The sequence below is a fragment of the Panthera pardus genome, unplaced genomic scaffold, assembly GCF_024362965.1.
Source record: "Panthera pardus isolate Hobbes unplaced genomic scaffold, ASM2436296v1 HiC_scaffold_25, whole genome shotgun sequence".
Lineage (NCBI taxonomy): Eukaryota > Metazoa > Chordata > Mammalia > Carnivora > Felidae > Panthera > Panthera pardus.
In genome coordinates, this window is record NW_026526821.1 from 60,412,048 (window position 1) to 60,430,684 (window position 18,637).

The following is an 18,637-nucleotide window of genomic DNA, read 5'->3' on the forward strand; positions in this document are numbered from 1 at the left end:
TCTTGAAATAGAGTGTTTGAAAATCTTTTCTCTTATTCTTTATAACATTGCTGTCAATCATTTTATTTATTCATAAGGTATAATTTTCCAATATATTGTTGCTATTATGTTGAACAAACTGTTATCTGCTAGGTCAGTTAAGAATAAGAAAAGTAAATGATTTTATTTCACTTTCGCTTATTCTTTTTCTGTTTTCTCTTCCTTAATTGACATAGATCTCAGTTCCTAACATATATCCTTTTCCTTCTCTGTGAAAATTTTCTTTTGACATTTCTTCTAAGGCACATCTACTAGCAACAAATTCATTTTGGTTTTGTTTGCCTTAGAAGGTCTATTTTTTCTTCACTTTGAAAGAATAGCTTTTCCAGATATAGAATTCTAGGTTGGTGGGATTTTTCCTTCAATACTTTATTATTTATTTATTTATTTATTTTATTTTATTTTATTTTATTTTATTTATTTTTTTTTTTTTAAAAGACACATTTATTCACCATCATGATCAGACTATTACATTTAGCAATCAACAGCATGGGTGCAAAAAAAAAAAAATCTACATTAAAACCCTTTATTGGAATGCTTTACACTTTCCACAGAACAGAAACTAACCTGTTATACAATTAGTCACAAATACAGTCCTCAAGTTTTTTGCCCATACACATGAGTATTGTCTAAAACATGTCTTCTTTGTAGCAGCTAGGCCCTGCCACCACTGTGCTTGGCTGAGTTCACAAATCTGTTGTAACCTGTAGCTTCCCTGTCACTTCTCTGGCTCTCCTCTCCTTCTAAGCTTTGTTTCCTGGCAGTAATTAAAACCTTCTGCCACTGCCATAGCTACTGCTGCTGCTGGAACCGCCATAGCCACCTTGGTTTTGTGGTTTGGCAAAGTATTGGCCTCCACCACCATAGGGGCCAGAGCTTCTGCCTCCAAAATTTCCTCCTTTCATGGGTCCAAAATTTGAAGATTGATTGTTGTAATTGCCAAAATCATTATAGCTTCCACCACCTGCAAAGTTGCTTCCATCGTTACCAAATCCGTTATAGCCATCCCCTTTGCCACCATATCCACCACCACCTCGACTGCCTCCAAAGCCACCTCGCCCACTGAAGTTTCTCCACGGCCAAAGTTGTCATTCCCACCAAAACCACCTCCACGACCACCACCGAAGTTCCCAGAACCACTTCGACCTCTTTGGCTGGAAGAAGCACTAGCCATCTCTTGCTTAGATAAAGCTTTCCTTACTTCACAGTTGTGGCCATTCACAGTATGGTATTTTTGAATGACAATCTTGTCTACAGAGTCATGGTCGTCAAAGGTCACAAAAGGAAAGCCTCTCTTTTTGCCACTGCCTTGGTCAGTCATGATTTCAATCACTTCAATTTTTCCATACTGTTCAAAATAATCTCTTAGATGATGTTCTTCAGTGTCTTCTTTAATGCCACCAAAAAAAATTTTTTTCACAGTTAAGTGGGCACCAGGTCTTTGAGAATCTTCTCTCGAGACAGCCCTCTTTGGTTCCACAACTCTTCCATCCACCTTGTGTGGCCTTGCATTCATGGCTGCATCCACCTCTTCCACAGTAGCATAGGTGACAAACCCAAAGCCTCTGGAGCGCTTGGTGTTTGGATCTCTCATTACCACACAGTCCGTAAGCCTTCCCCATTGCTCAAAATGGCTCCTCAGACTCTCATTGGTTGTTTCAAAGCTCAAACCTCCAATGAAAAGCTTCCGCAGCTGTTCAGGCTCTTTGGGAGACTCTGACTTAGACATGACAACGGTGGGAGGGGAGACTTTTCACGATGCTTACTCAGTGGCGTCCACAGGCAGAAAGAACCTTCAATACTTTAAATATTTTACTCCATTCTCTGCTTGTGTGCATGGTTTCTGAAGAGAAGTCCTGTAATTCTTATCCATGTTCAACTATAGGTAATGTGAGTTTTTCCCTTTGGCTTCTTCAGGATTTTATCTTTGCATTTTATTTTCTGCAATGTGAATACTATATGCTTACATGTAGACTTTTTGCCACTTAGTGTTCTCTGTGTTTCCTGGATTGTTGGTTTGGTGTCATTAATTTTTGCAATTTGTTATTTATTTTTTTTAACATTTATTTATTATTGAGAGACAGACACAGAGTGTGAGCAGGGGAGGGGTAGAGAGATGGGGAGACACAGAATCTGAAGTAGGCTCCAGGCTCTGAGCTGTCAGCACAGAGCCAGATGCGGGGCTCGAACTCATGAACTGTGAGATCATGACCTGAGCTGAAGTCGGTCGCCCAACCAACTGAGCCACCCAGGCGCCCCTGTTATTATTACTTTAAATATTTCTTTTGTTCCTTTCTCTCTTATATTTCTGATAGTTTCATTATGTGTGTATTATACCTTTTTAAATTGCCTTAAAATTTTTGGGGGCCCCTGGGTGGTTCAGTCAGTTGGGCATCTGACTTTGGCTCAGGTCATGATCTTGCAATTCATGAGTTCAAGCCCTGCATCAGGCTCTGCGCTGACGGCTGAGAGCCTGGAGCCTGCTTCAGATTCTGTGTCTGCCTCCCTCTCTCTCTACCCTGCCCCCACTCACACTCTGTCTCTCTCTGTCTCTCAAAAAAACAAATAAAATGTCAAAAAAAATTAAAAACAAATTGTCTTACAATTTTTGAAGATTTTCTTCTTCTTTTTCCTTTATATTTTCTCTTTGAATTTCAGTTTGGGAATTTGTATTGGATTTTCAAGCTCACCAGTTTGTTCATAAGCTGGTTCCGGTCTGATGGTGACCCCATCAAAGGCCTTCTTCATTTCTGTTAGTTACAGTGCTTTTGATTACTAGCATTTCCTTTTAAGCTCTTAAGAGTTTCCACCTCTCTGTTTACATTACCCATCTGTTCTTGCATGTTGTCCAGTTTTTCCGTTAGAGCCCACAGAATACTGATTGTAGTTATTTTATATTCCTTGTCTAATAATTTCCAAATCTCCGCATATACAAGTCTTATTCTGTTACTTTCTTTGTCTTCTCAGACTATGTTTTTTGCCTTTGAGTATGTCCTGTAACTTTTTTTTGAAACCAAATATGTTGTATTGGGTAAAAGTTACTGAGGTAAATAGGTCTTTAAGAGTGAAGTTTTATGTTTATCTGTGAGTTAGGTTGTGATTACCATTTATTGTAACTGTACATGTCAAAGCTAAATTTTTCTCTTGTTCTTTTTGTTTTCTCTATTGTCTTCGGGTTCACTTAGAGACTTCTTAAACAGAGTCTGAACCTTGTAGTTCTTTCAACTGTAATCCCTTGTTATTACACAGGAGGCTTGTCGATGTGGTAGTAAGTTGTGGGTGGAGGAGAAGCATTCTATAATCCTATGATTAGGTCATAGTCTTTCAGTGGGCTTGTGTCTCTGGGATGTGACCTTCACAAATATTTCTCAGCCTTTTTTTCTTTTCTTCTTTTTTTTAATGTTTATTTATTTTTGAGAGAGAATCAGAGTACGAGCTGGGGAAGGGCAGAGAGAGAGGGAGACACAGAATCCGAAGCAGGCTCTAGGCTCTGAGCTGTCAGCATAGAACCCTATGTGGGGCTTGAACTCACAAACTATGAGATCATGACCTGAGCTAAAGTCAGACACTTAACTGACTAAGCCACCCAGGTGCCCCATCCTTTTTATTTTTCTTAGGTGATATGGGAAAGCTGAAGAGTATCTGAGTTAGGTATTCCATTCCTCCACATTGATTAGGCTCTGTTCAAATCATGGTTATGCTCTGAAGAAATCATCTCCCTTGAGGGCAGACCTTTGTCAAGGAGAACAGGATGCTCTAGGATTATTTCAAAATGGCTACTTTTCTCCTCACTTTGCCAAAAGCATGTGAGGGTTTTTCTCTGAAAATTTGTTGGGTTCTTAGAGATGAAAATAATGAAAATGTGGGGGCTTCCCTAAAGCTGGGACCCCAGGAGGTTTTATCTCTCAAGCTAGTCTATGCTCACTCTCCCAATAAATAGTCAGTTACTGCATGTGGCTAGCTTCAGTGTCACTTTCTGTTCCTGGTAAGCTGTGATTCTCTGTACTTACCTTTATCTGCATTTGGGGGAGTAGTGGTTTGTTCTATGTTCTTAATTCTTTGATTGATCAAAGAAGAGTTATTATTGTCAGATTTTCAGCTTTGTTTCATCTTGTGAGGTTGGGAGTCATGATTTCCAAGCTCTTTGCATGCTAGAACAGAAACCAAAGTGCTATTTGTTTATATCTTTAGTGACTTGTTAGATTATTTTAGTGAAGTCTGTTCCTCCCCTTCTCCTTGCAATATGAAGCCTCTGATGTTTCTCAAAAGGGGCAGCCTTAGGTATGTTCACAGTTACCCTGGAATGACTATGGTTTTAGTGAGTCCTTTTTGATTATCTTGCTTCCAAACTACATTCAGCTGTTAAGCTCCATAAATTCTTGGCTGTTTGTTTTATTGTTTTCAACAGCGCCCTCAAGCATAAGTTGATTCACACACTGATTCAAGTAAATTTGGGTTCCATTATAGGGATAGGTTTTTAGTTCAGTATTTGAGTTTTTCTGACCTGAGAATGCTCTTCTTAGCAGCCTCGTTCCTTGATTCTCTCTGGTAAAGTAGCTGACCTATGGTTTATTTTATATCTATAAAGAGTTTACCACTGTTCTGTATTTCTTTTCGCCATACCCTCCAAATCTTTTCACCAGACCCTTCATTCTTGAGACTGTCCTGGGCTTGAACTTCCCCACAGTCTATTAAAAATGAAGGAAATCCCAGGGCACGTGGGTGGCTCAGTCAGTTAAGCGTTCAACTCTTGATTTCAGCTCAGGTCATGACTTTAGGGTTCATGAGTTTGGGCCCTGCATCTTGGGGTTCTCTCTGACTCCCTCTCTCTCTGCCCCTACCCTGCTCACTCTCTCCTCTCAAAATGAATAAATAAACTTAAAAAAAGTTTTAAAAACAAATGAAGGAAGTCCCTTTGGAAGAACTTAGGAACTTCCTGTTTTATGGCCTCCCTCTCTTCACGGGCACAATCTCTGAGCCATGGCTCTCAAGCTTGTATGAAGACAGTGGTGCACTTCTCTTTGAGTGGCATGCCTACTTTAGGATCTAGGCACTTGGTAGGGATGGTGGAAAGTGTGACTGTAGCCCCTGGCCTTATTGTCATGCATCTGCAAGTATGGAACCCCCTATTTATGAAAAACCTGTGTCAAGGAGAATCAGAGGCATAATATTCTTACTAAGCCACAAATAAGATAGAACTGCAAGCCTGTGTGTAAAGAATGGGCATAAGAAGGGAGCCCCCATTTCCTAGAAATACTTGCCAGGAACTTAGCCTTTTAAACAAATAGCTTGAGATGGGATGAGAAAAGCTGATATCCTGTCTCTCCTGGAAAGATAGTTTAGTTCCTGACCAGGTACTGAGGGGAGAGGAAGCACTGTTCTTGGATGCATCCCATCTGTAGTGGGTTTTCCTTTATGCTCAGCTGGGAGTAAGGAGGGAATAGGTCATAGTTCAGATGCCGCAGACTTTCACTGTTCCTAGTTTAGTTAGTTTTCTTGAAAATGTTACTTCATCTACTATATGTCCTTAGGACCCTTTCCAGAACCTATTTAAAGACAAGGTAAAGTTGGTTTTTTATAATTTTCACTAATTTCTCTAGGGAGTGATTCTGCCACACTGCCATGCCAGAAGTGGAATCTTTACCTTATACAGTTGATATGTTTTAATTTTATTTTATGTGAATATAATTTTCTAATTACTCTTATGTTATTTTGTACCATTTAATTTTCAATATTTGGAGATTAAATAAATATCTTTCCAGTTATTGATTTTTCAGTCTTTTGTATTAATTGAGGCTTTGTTATGTACAATGTAATCATCTTACTGGATGTTCCATGTACACTTAAAAGGAAAGTGCATTCTTTTCTTTAGGATGAAATGTTCTATAATTGTCAATTGGGTCAAGTTTTTCAATTCTTGTCCTACTGAATCTCTATTTACTTGTTCTACCACTTATTTAGAGAAGAGTATTGACATCTCCAACTGTATTTGTGCATTTGTATTTCTTCTTTTATTTATATCATGTTCATGTATTTGAAGGTATGTTTTTGATATATATAGATTTAGGGTTATTATTACTTCATATATATATATATGTATATATATATATATATATATATATTTAATTTTTTTTTTAAATTTTTGAGAGAGAGAGAAAGACACAGAGTATGAGCAGGGAGGGGTGGAGAGAGAGAAGGAGACACAGAATCCGAAGCAGGCTCTAGACTCTGAGCTGTCAGCAGAGAACCTGATGCGGGACTCAAACTCGTGAACCACGAGATCATGACCTGAGCTGAAGTTGGATGCTTAATTGACTGAGCCACTCAGGTGCCCCAGGGTTAAGAAGTAATAACTTCTTAATGAATTCATCCCTTTACCCATTATAATGTTTCCTATCCTGTAGTATAGTTTATGAAATATTAATATAACCACTTTAGCCTTCTTAAGATTATTTTTTTGAATGGCATATCTCTTTCCATGCTTTTGTTTCTAATTTTTCTAGGTTTTTATGTTTAAAACATATTTCTTTAAACAGCATATGGTTGGATCTTGCTTTTTGTAGCCAATCTTACAATTCATCTTTATCCATTCATCTATTGATGAATTTGTGGATTGCTTCCATATCTTGTCTATTGTGAATAATTCTGTACTAAACGTAAGGGTGCATATGTATTTCCAAATTAGTGTTTTTCTTTTCTTTGGGTAAATACCAAATAGTTGAATTACTGGATCATTTGGCATTTCTATTTTTAATTTTTTTGAAGAAACTTCATACTGTTTCCCACAGTGGCTGTACCAATTTAAATTCCTACCAACAGTGCATGAAGTTTCCTTTTTCGTCACATCCTCAGTAACACTTGTTGTTTTATTGTTTTTTTATTTTTTATTTTTTTAATGTTTATTTTTGAGAGAGACAGAGTGTGAGTGGGGAAGGGGCAGAGAGAGAGAGGGAGACACAGAATCTGAAACAGGCTCTAGGCTCTGAGCTGTCAGAACAGAGCCCGCTGCGGGGCTTGAACTTGGAATGGTGAGATCATGACCTAGGCTGAAGTCGGACGCTTACCGACTGAGCCACCCAGGCGCCCCTGTTGTTTTATTGTTTTATGGGTTTTTTTATTTTAGCCATTCTGACAGGTGTGAGGTGATATCTTTATGGTTTTGATTTGTATTTCCCTGATGCTTAGTGATGTGCATATTTTCATGTCTGTTGGCCATCAATATGTCTTTTTTGGAAAAAGTTCTATTCTGCCCATTTTTTAATTGGTTTATTTGTGGGTTTTGTTGTTGTTGTTGAGTTGTATAAGTTCTTTATATATTTGGGATATTAACCCCTTATCAGATATATATATACATTTGTGTATATATATATATATATGTATACATATATGTATATATATATACATATATATACATATATGTATACATATATATATATACACACACACACATATATACATATGTATATATATACATATATATATGTATATATATCTTTTGGAAAAGAAAACATTTAATTGTCATTTTTTCCCCCTTTTTATTTCTTTTTCCTATTTTTTTACTTTACATCCAAATTAGGTAACATATAGTACAGCAATGATTTCAGGAGTAGATTCCTTAGTGCCCCCTTACCCATTTAGCCCATCCCCCCTCCCACAACCCCGCCAATAACCCTCAGTTTTTTCTCCATATTTATGGGTCTCTTATGTTTTGTCCCTCTCCTTGTTTTTATATTATTTTTGTTTCCCTTCCCTTATGTTCATCTGTTTTGTCTCTTAAAGTCCTCATATGAGTGAAGTCATATGATATTTGTCTTTCTCTGACTGGCTTATTTCACTTAGCATAATACCCTCCAATTCCATCCATGTAGTTGCAAATGGCAAGATTTCTTCCTTTTTGATTACCGAGTAATGCTCTGTTGTATATATATACCACATCTTCTTTATCCATTCATCCATTGATGGACATTTGGGCTCTTTCCATACTTTGGCTATTGTTGATGGTGCTGCTATAAACATTGGGGTACATGTGTCCCTTCGAAACAGTACACCTGTATCCCTTGGATAAATACCTAGTAGTGCAATTGCTGGGTCGTAGGATAGTTCTATTTTTAATTTTTTGAGGAACCTCCATACTGTTTTCCAGAGTGGCTGCACCAGCTTGCATTACCACTAGCAGTGCAAAAGAGATTCTCTTTCTCCACATCCTCCCAACATCTGTTGTTGCCTGAGTTGTTAATGTTAGCCATTCTGACTGGTGTGAGGCGGTATCTCATTGTGGTTTTGATTTGTATTTCCCTGGTAATGAGTGATATTGAGCATTTTTTCATGTGTTTGTTGGCCATCTGGATGTCTTCTTTGGAGAAGTGTTTGTTCATGTCTTTTGCCCATTTCTTCACTGGATTATTTGTTTTGGGGGCATTGCGTTTCATAAGTTCTTTATAGATTTTGGATACTAACCCTTTATCTGATATGTCGTTTGCAAATATCTTCTCCCATTCCATTGGTGGCCTTTTAGTTTTGCTGAATGTTTCCTTCGCTGTGCAGAAGCTTTTTATTTTGATGAGGTCCCAGTAGTTCATTTTTGCTTTTGTTTCCTTTGCCTCCAGAGACATGTTGGGTAAGAAGTTGCTGTGGCTAAGGTCAAAGAGGTTTTGCCTGCTTTCTCCTCGAGGATTTTGATGGCTTCCTGTCTTACATTTAGGTCTTTCATCCATTTTAAGTTTATTTTTGTGTATGGTGTAAGAAGGTGGTCTAGGTTCATTGTTCTGCATGTCGCTGTCCAGTTTTCCCAGCATCACTTGCTGAAGAGACTGTCTTTATTCATTAGATGTTCTTTCCTGCTTTGTCAAAAATTAGTTGGCCATATGTCTGTGGGTCTATTTCTGGGTTCTCTATTCTGTTCCATTGATCTGAGTGTCTGTTTTTGTGACAGTACCATACTGTCTTTATGATTATAGCTTTGCAATACAGCTTGAAGTCCGGGGGTTTTCAGTATGTATAGTATCATGTCTTCTGTAAATAGTGAAAGTTTTACTTCTTCCTTACCAACTTGGTAGCCTTTTATTTCTTTTCCTTATCTGATTGCAATAGCTAGGATTTCCAATACTGCATTGAATAAAAGTGGTGAGAGTGGACATCTTTTCTTATTTCCTATCTTAGAGAAAAAGCTCTCAATTATTCACCATTGAGTATGATATTAGCTATGGGTTTGTCATATATGGTTTTATTATATTGAGGTTTGTTACCTGTAGACCCTCTTTATTGGGAGTTTTATCATGAATGGATGTTGAATTTTGTCAAATGCTTTTTCTACATCTATTGAGATGATCACATGGTTTTTCTCTTTCATTTTTTTAATGTGGTGTGTCACATTGATTGATTTATGAATCTTGAACCATCCTGGTGTCCCCAGAGTACGTCATAATTGATTGTTGTGAAGGAGCCTTTAACGCATTGTTGAATGTGTTTTGGTAATATTTTGTTGAAGATTTTTGTATCTGTATTTATCAGGATATTGGCCCTTAGTTTTACTTATTTATTTACTTTTGTAGTGTCTTTTGGTTTCATATGAGAGTAATGCTGGCTTTGTAAAATGTATTTGGAAGCCTACCTTCCTCTTCTACTTTTTGAAATAGTTTGATGACAATAGGTATTAACTGTTCTTTAATTGTTCAGTAGAATTCACCTGTGAAGCCTTTGGTCATGGACTTTTTTTGTTGGAGTGTTCTGATTACCAATTCAGTTTTGTTAATAGTAGTTCTGTTCAGATTTTCTACTTCTTTCTGATTCAGTTTTGGAAATTGTATATTTCTAAGAATTTGTACATTTCTTCTAATTTGTGCAATTTGTTGACATGTAGTATTTTATAACAGACTTATTATCCCTTGTATTTCTGTGGTGTCAGTTGTTACTTCTCTCTTTCATGTCTTGTTATTTACTTGGGTCTCCTTTTTTTCTTGAAGAGTCAGACTAAACGCTTTTCAAAATACCAGCTCTTAGTTTTATTGATCTTTTTATTGTTTTTTAGTTTCTATTTCATTCATTTCTGTTTTGATCTTTATTATTTCCTTCCTTCTAGTAACTTGGGGCTTTGTTTGTTCTTTTCCTAGTTCCTATAGATCAAAGGTTAGGTTGTTTATATGAAATTATTCTTGTTTCTTGAGGTAGGCCTGCATTACTGTAAATTTTCCTCTTAAAACTAATGTTCCTGTGTCCTGAAGATTTTGAACTGTTGTGCTTTCACTTTCATTTGTCTTGAGGTGTTTTAAAATCTCTTTGATTTTTTTTGTTGTTGTTGTTGACTCATTTGTTATTTAGTGGAATGTTGTTTAGCACTCACATTTTTTGTGGGTTTGTGTTTTTGTTTGGTTGGGGTTTTTTTAATTTAGTTTTTTTTTTTTTTCTTGTAGTTACTTCTGGTTTCTTACCATTGTAGCCAGAAAAGATACTTGATATGTTTTCAGTCTTCTCAAATTCATTGAGAATTTTTTTTTCGTAGCCTAACATATGATCTGTCCTTGAGAATGTTCCATGTGCATTTGAATGTGTATTCTCTTGTTTTTGGATGGAATGTTCTATGTATAACTGTTAAGTTCATCTGGTCTAATATGTCATTCAAAGACCCTGCTTCCCTATTAATTTTCTCTCTTGATGATCTATCCATTGCTATAAGTGGGGTGTTCAAATTCCTTCCTATTATCGTATTACTGTCAATCACTATCTTTATATCTGTTAATATTTGTTTTATGTATTTAGGTGTTCCAATGTTTGGTGCGTAGATATTTATGACCGTTATATCCTCTTGTTGGATTGATTCCTTAATCATTATATAATATACTTCTTTGTCTCTTATTACAGTCCTTGTTTTATAGTCTATTTTGTCTGATATAAATAAGGCTTCCCTGGCTTTTTTTTTCCACTTCCATTTTCATGGAATATTATTTTTCCATCCCTTCACTTTCAGTCTGTATGTGTGTTTTAGGTTTGGACTGAGTATCTTACAGGCATCCTGTAGATAGGTCTTGTTTATCCATGCCATCACCCTATGTCTTTTCATTGGAGCATTCAGACCATTTAGATTTAAAGTAATTATTGATAGGTATATACTTATTAGTTAATTGTTTTATTGTCGTTTTGTAGTTCTTGTCTGTTTCTTCTCTTGCTCTCTTTCCTTGTGATTGGTGTTATACTTGACTTTCCTTTTCTTTATTTTTTTTGTGTATCTATTATAGGTTTTTGGTTTGTGGTTTCCATTAGGTTCACATATAACGTCATAAGTATGTAGCAGTCTATATTAAGTTGATGGTCACTTAACTTCTAATGCATTCTAAAAGAACTTTATTTTTATTCCCTCCTTCCCTTCATATTCGTATTTTATGAATATGTTGTCATGTTTTACATATTTTTATTTTGTGAGTTTCACTGACTACCTTTTTAAGATATAATTGATTTTACTACTTTTCCCTTTTAACTTTCATACTAGCTTTGTAAGTGACTATACTTTTACTGTATATTTACTTTTACCCATGAAATTCTTTCCTTTTATAATTTTCTTGTAATTGTGGGATTTTCTACTTAAATTAAGTTCCTTTATCATTTCTTGTAAGGCTGGTTTAGTGGTGGTAAACTACTTTAACTTTCATTTGTTTCAGAAATTCTTTATCTCTCCTTCAATTCTGAATGATAACCTTGCTGAGTAGAGTATTCTTGGTTGTAGGTTTTTTCTTTTCAGGACTTTGAATATACCATGCCACTCTCTTCTGGCCTGCAAAGTTTCTGCTGAAAATCAGCTGGTAGCTTTATGGGGTTTGCCTTGTATGTAACTAGTTTCTTCTCTGTTACTGTTTTAAAAATTCTCTTTAGGGTGCCTGAGTGGCTCAATTGGTTGAGTGTCTGAATCTTCATTTTGGTTCAGGTCATGATCCCAGGGTTGTAGGACTGAGCTCTATTTTGGGCACCATGCTGAGCATGGAGCCTGCTTAAGATAGTCTCTTTCTCTATTTCTCTCTCTTTCTTTCTTTCTCTCTCTTTCCTTCTCTCTCTCTCCTCCCCTCCCCTGCTCTTGCATGCACTCTCTTTCTTTCAAATAAATAAAAATAAATAAAAGTCTCTTTATCTTTAATCTTTGACATTTTAACTAAGTCATGATGTGGAACTCTTTGGGTTCATCTCATTTGGAACTTTCTGTGTTTCCTGAACCTGGATGTCTGTTTCCTTCCTAAGGTTAGGGAAGTTTTTAGATATTACTTCTTCCAATAAGCTTTCTATCCTTTTCTCCCTCTTCTCCCTTTGGAACCCCTATAATGGGAATATTTTTTCACTGGATGTTGACTAAGAGATCCTTTAACCTATGCTCATTTTTAAAATTCCTTTTTCTTTTTGTTGTTTAGCTTGGGTACTTTCTATTACCCTGTTTTCCACATTGCTGATTCATTCTTCTCTGTCTTCTAATCTATTGTTGATTCCATCTAGTGTATTTTTTCATTTTGGTAATTATATTTTTCAACTCTAATTGGTTCTTTTTTAATATTTTCTATCTCTTTGCTGAAGTTCTGAGTTCATCCAGTCTTCCCTCCAGTGTAACGAGCATGTTTATTATCATTACTTTGATATTTTTGTCAGGTAGGTTGGATATTTCCACTTCATTTAGTTTTTTTTCTAAGGCTTTGTATGTTTCCTTTTATTTGGAGCATATTTCCTCTGTCTTAATTTCCCTTGACTTTCTATGTTTATTTCTATGAATTAGGCAAAACAACTACTTTTCCTAAACTTGAAGTAACTTTCTTGTGTATGATCTTTCCCTTTGTAGGCTGGGTGTGTCTGGTGAATTTCACTGGCTGGCTCAAGCTGTGGCTGGATGGGCTGGGGGATCTGGGACACTCAGTGCTGGGGCTGCCCTGGTGGGATGACTGGAGCTAAAGTGAACATGGTTTTGGGCAGTCCTGGGATTCTCTGCACAGAGGGCATCTTGGTTGGGCAGTTGAAGCTGAAGTGAGTGGAAGCTTAAGTGGTCCTGGGACTCCTTGTACAGAGGGCACTCTAGCAGGACAGCTGAAGCTGAAATGCTGAAATGGGTACAAGTCGGGGCGGTGGGGGGAGGTGTCTTTCTATATAGAAGGCATTATGGTATGATGGCTGAAGTTGATATGGGTGCAAGTTGGGGCATTCCACGGGTGGGGCACCTTGGCAAGTTGCTGGAGCCAATGCTGGTGTGGGCCTGGAGTGTTCCAGGATGCTTTGTGCCTGTGCCACCTTGCCTGCCTTCTTTTATAGTGAGTTTTAAATATTATATTCTATCTTAATTATGGTCATATAAGCCATACATCTTTTTTTTAAACTTCTTTTTCTACAGTATATACCATGCGTCTCTTAATTGTCATAGTCTACCTTCAAATAATATATTACTTCATAGTACACTTTTATTTCCTATGTCCTATCATTTATCCTAATGTTCTTACATTTTACTTCTTCATATATTGTGTTCCCCATAGTGCATTATTATTATTTTCACTTTAAACTCATCATTTCACTTTAAATAAATTAAAATGTGAGGTGAATGAAAGGCTTTTTTATTCATCCACATATTTACTTTTTTTTTTTCTCTTCATTCCTTTGAGTGGATCCAAGTCTTCATTGACTCTCATTTTCTTTTTGCTAGAAGAATTTCTTTTAAACATTTCTTGCAGTTCTGTTGGCATCAACTCAGGTCTTATTTGTGTTAAAAAGTGTTTATTTCACCTTCATTCCTGAAGAATGTATTTGCTGAGTAGAGAATTACAAGTTGGTAGGAATTGTTTTTGCTGTTGTGGTTTGTTTTTTTGAGCACTTTGGCAAAGTTGTTTCTTTTTTCTTAAAGTTTTAATTTAAATTCCAGTAGGTTAACATACAGTGTAATATTAGTTTAAGGTGTACAATAAAGTGATTCAACAATTCTGTACAACACCTGGTGCTCATCACAGGTGAACTCCTTAATCCCTGTTACCTATCCCCACTGAACTTCCTTCTTGTAACTATCAGTTTGTTCTCTATAGGTAAAAGTCTGTTTCTTGGTTTGCCTCTTGCTCTTTTTCTTTTTCCTTATATTCTGCCTTGTGTAGTTTCTAGACAGAAATCTGAAATCAAGTTCAGCTGGTTAATTTTTTTTTTCTCTTTACCCCTGGCTTTCAGCAATAGAATGTTCCACAGTTGAAATTAATGTTGTTTTCCTTATGTTTATAATATTTCATTATAAGTTTCATCGAATTTAGAAAATATTTGACCATTATTTCTTAAGATATTTTTTGTTTCTTACTCTTTCTCATATTTTCCTGGAACTCGAATTGAAAGTACATTAGATACTTGATATTGCTCAACAGATCATTAATAATCTATACATTTTTCCCCGATCTTCTTATCTTTTTGCCTCACTTTGTATAGTTGCCATTTTTTGTGTCTTCACATTTAGTGATCTTCTGACATATCTGAGATGCTGTTAATTCCATTCAGTGAAGTTTTTATTTCAGAGATTGTATTTTCATCTTCAGGTAGTCCATTTGGTTCTTTTGAATGTATTTTACTTCTTTTTTTCCCTTTAAGTCCTTAAATGCCTATTTAGTGCATTTTTGTATTTGTTTTAATGTCCTTGTTTGCTAATTTCATTATGTCTGACACATTTGATTCTGTGTTGACTGACTTTTCTCTTGATTATGGATCTCATCTTCCTACTTCTGGCCCCACTTAGTGAGTTATGATTGTATTCTGGATGTTGTTAATTTTACATTGTTGAGAACTGGATTTTAAAAGTATTGGATTTATCTTGCCAAACTAAGTTACTTGACATTCACTTTATTTTTTTGAGGATTATTTATAAACTCCTTAGGATAGCTCTAGAATAGGGATAACCTTTACCCTCTACTAAGATGTGATCTTCGTGGGTTCTCTATTGAGTTCCTACTTTTCTGTTGAATGCCTTGTATAGTCAGTGACATCAAAGTGTCTCCACTCTCGATGATGAGATTTTGAATGCATTCTGGCCCTATGTCAGATGTGGGAATTGCCTAGCTCACAGTTTTCCTGATAATTGTTCTTTTCTAGGAAGTTCTTTTCCTGGCTTCATTCATGAGTTTCACTCATGTATGTGCAGATTTCTGGAACTCCATCTCTGCATAGCTCCCTTTTCTCTGGTGATCTGCTCCACAAATTCTAGACACCTTGGCTTCCCTGAATTCTGATATTTATCTTTCAAACTCATTGATATAATTAGACTGTGTTTTGGTTCCTTTTCCTTCATCATCCAGAATTTGCACCTAAGCAAGATGCTATGGCAACGATAGGGTTCACCTTGTTTGTTTTCTTTCCCTTAGAGATCATAGTTCTCTGCTACCTATCCATTGTGTGTAAACAAGTTTTTCTTCCTATATTTTGTCCATTTGTCTAGTTGTTTGTGACATTGGGTTAATTCAGACCATATTACTATCTCTTGTATCATGGATGATAGCTGTTTTAAAGCCCTTGTTAATACCATGACCTTTGTCAATTTTTAATCTATTTACATTGACTGATTTATATCCTGCTGTAGGTTACATTTCTGCAACTTCACGTGTCTGGTATTTTTTAAATTGGGTGCTGGACATTGTGAATTTTACTTTGTTGAATGTTAGACTTTGTCGTTTTCCTTTTAAGAGTGTTATATTTTTCCTGGCAGGATGTTAAATTGCTTGCAGATCAACCGATACTTTCGAGATTATCTTTAAGCTTTGATGGGGCAGGTTTAAATTAGCTTTTTCTCTAAGACTAGTATAACCCTACCACTATGGTGTGACCCTTCTGTGTTCTCTATTAAGTGCCCAACCAGGGTGTTCATTAAGGACTCTTCATTTCAGCAGGTTCAAACACATTTTCCCAGCTGTGTATCAGCTGTGGTTTTGTTTACTTTAGAGCTCTCTGGGGGTTCTTTCCCAGCCTTCTAGAGTTTGACTCTATATATTCATGGCTGAGTGTTCAGTATCAGACTCAAGGAAACTCCTGGGGAAATTTCTGGATGTCTTTTTGTGTGTGTAGACACTTCATTTCTGAAATTATACCCCACACATTTCACATGCTTATTTCTGTCTCCTCATATCAGCATATCAATGGTGCTTTGATTGAAATTTCTTTCCCTGAACTGAAGACTGGAAAATTGTCTCCTGATAGAAAGCTGGAATGATTGTAGGGCTCATCTTGTTTGTTTTCTTTCTCTCAGAGATCACAGCCCTGTGCTGCCTGTTGTCCTATATTTGGAATCATTCCTTCCTTCCTTCCATTCTTCCTTCCTTCCTTCCTTCCTTCCTTCCTTCCTTCCTTCCTTCCTTCCTTCCTTCCTAGTTTTCCAGTTGTTAACAGTAGGAGATACATTCAGTCTCGGTTATTCTATGAAGGCTGGAAACAGAAGTATTATATATCTTTTCTTAGTCCTTTTCTTCTGTCTCTAATAAACATCATATAGCCTAATTTAAAAAATTCAGTCTGAGAGTATCTTTCTATTAACTGATAAGTTTAATCCATTTGTTTTTGTTTGAATTACTGGCACATTTATATTTATCATTTCTAATTTATTTTGTATTTTGTACTTTCTACTTGTCATGATTCTTTTATGTTAATTCTTTCCTTCCTTTTACTTATATATGTTTGTTTTCTTTATGCACTTTCTACCCCCACTATTTATTGGTTCAGAAGTTATATATTCTCTATTCTTTTAGTAGTTAAATTTGTAATATGCATATTTAACAAAATCTATTGTTAGTATTTCCAGCCCTTCTTCTAAACAGTATGTTGTCCTAGGAATATTTGAATATTGAGCACAACATCCTGCTTACTAGTGAGTGTCCTTTCTTATTCTCTCCCTCCCCCCATACACACACACACACACACACACACACACACACACACACACACACCAATCTTTCATAAGGTTGTGTACTATTTTAGATCCACATTGATTTTTTATAGCCTTAAAAATAAATCACTACTTTCATGCAAAAATAAATAAATAAATCACTACTCTTGTTCTTATTCTTTCAGTCAATGCTTATTTATATTCACTTATATGTTTACAGAATTTTTCAACATTGCTTTTTGTGTTCTATTTCTTCCTTTGAAGTTTAATTTCCTTTCTTGAAACTACTACCTTTCTTTGACTTGTGAGTTAATTTTCTCAATCTTTGCCTAAAATGGATTTACTTTACCCTTATTCTTCTGTATTAGTTTAGCTGAGTATAGAATTCTAGGTTGACAGTTATTTTCTTTTGATAACTTTAAAAATAATGAGAAGTCTGTTCTCATTCTAATTGATCTTCTTTCTAAGTCTACCTTTTGTCATTTTTTTCTTTTAAGATCTTCTTTTTCTCTTTTTAGTTTGACTACTATGTGTATATTGTTTGAGGGGGGCTTTGGTTTGCAGTTTTTCAGAGTATTCATGCCTTTTAATAGTTCTGGAAAAATTTTCAGATGTTATTTATTTGAACATTACTGCCTTTAAATTTGCTCTACTGTTTCCCTCAACTTTTATAATATGCTTGTTGGATCTCCTAGTCCAAATTTTTATTAATCTTTCTTATCATAGTTTCCATATGTTTATCTCTCTGTACTGTGCTCTGTGCTTTTAGTATATTCATTCCTCTTCAGCTGTACCTGTTTTTTGATACATTCATTGTTTTTCATTTTCTTTACTACTTTTACCTTCTTTCCAGAAGTTCTATTTGGTTCGTCTTCAGATTTCCGTGGGTTTTTTTCCCCCTACATCTCATTCTTTTCAATTTTTTATTTAATATCTTTAAAACTTTTGAGCATATTTTTATGCCTTCTCCAATATTTTGTTCAATAGCTTGAAGTCCTAGAAGTCTGATCCTGGTGTGTGTTAGTTATGTTCCTCTGACTCTCACTCATGGTGGATGGGATCCTTCTGAGTTTTTAGGCTCCTTTGAAGCAGGAATTTCCCCCCTCTAAAGAATCTTACATGGCCAGGGAGATGAGTTTGCTTCTACAAAGGGACTCTGTGTTATCATTGGCATGGGACAAATTTCATGTTAGAGTTGAGAATTGGGAATGGGTAGTGTGAAGTCAAACTACAAAACTGAGTAAAGTCAGACCTAAGTTTTCTTACAGAAGACGTTTTTCCCTGTCCAGAGGGTAGAAGAAGATAAACTTTTGCTTATATCTCTGTGAGGTTGAGTGAATTTTCCTCTGGAGTCTCCTTTCAAAGATTCCAGATTATGTAGAGGTCCCAGAAGCAGCTATCCATTAGTACTACTTCTTATTCCCTGTCTTGCTTGAATTTTGAAACAAGCCTTTTACTGTCACTGGGTCTCCCTATCCCCAACTCTTAGTTTCAGGCCTTATTGTTTGCTTCATGCTCTGTCTTTGTTTTTGTTTGTTTGTTTGTTAGTTTTTTTGTTTTTTTTTTTTGTCTTTGGTATTTGAGACTGTTTCTTTCCTGCAAGCTCAGCTATGAATTGTGAAAATATTTTTTTCTATTTTATACAAAAAAAACCCCAAAACTACTTTCCTCTTAGCTCAATCAACTGTCTTACTAGAACCTGAAATATTCAGTGTTATCTTTCTAAAACATAAAGCTAGTCATATC

The 18,637-nt window shown here is 35.9% G+C and overlaps 1 protein-coding gene and 1 pseudogene across 10 annotated transcripts in view; one reads left to right on the plus strand and one right to left on the minus strand.

Annotated features, from left to right (window-relative positions):
• Window positions 1-18,637, plus strand: part of TSGA10 (testis specific 10) — a 158,763-nt gene that overhangs the window by 105,131 nt on the left and 34,995 nt on the right. The gene's annotated exons all lie outside the window — the stretch shown is intronic.
• Window positions 467-1,786, minus strand: LOC109271623 (heterogeneous nuclear ribonucleoprotein A1-like; annotated as a pseudogene).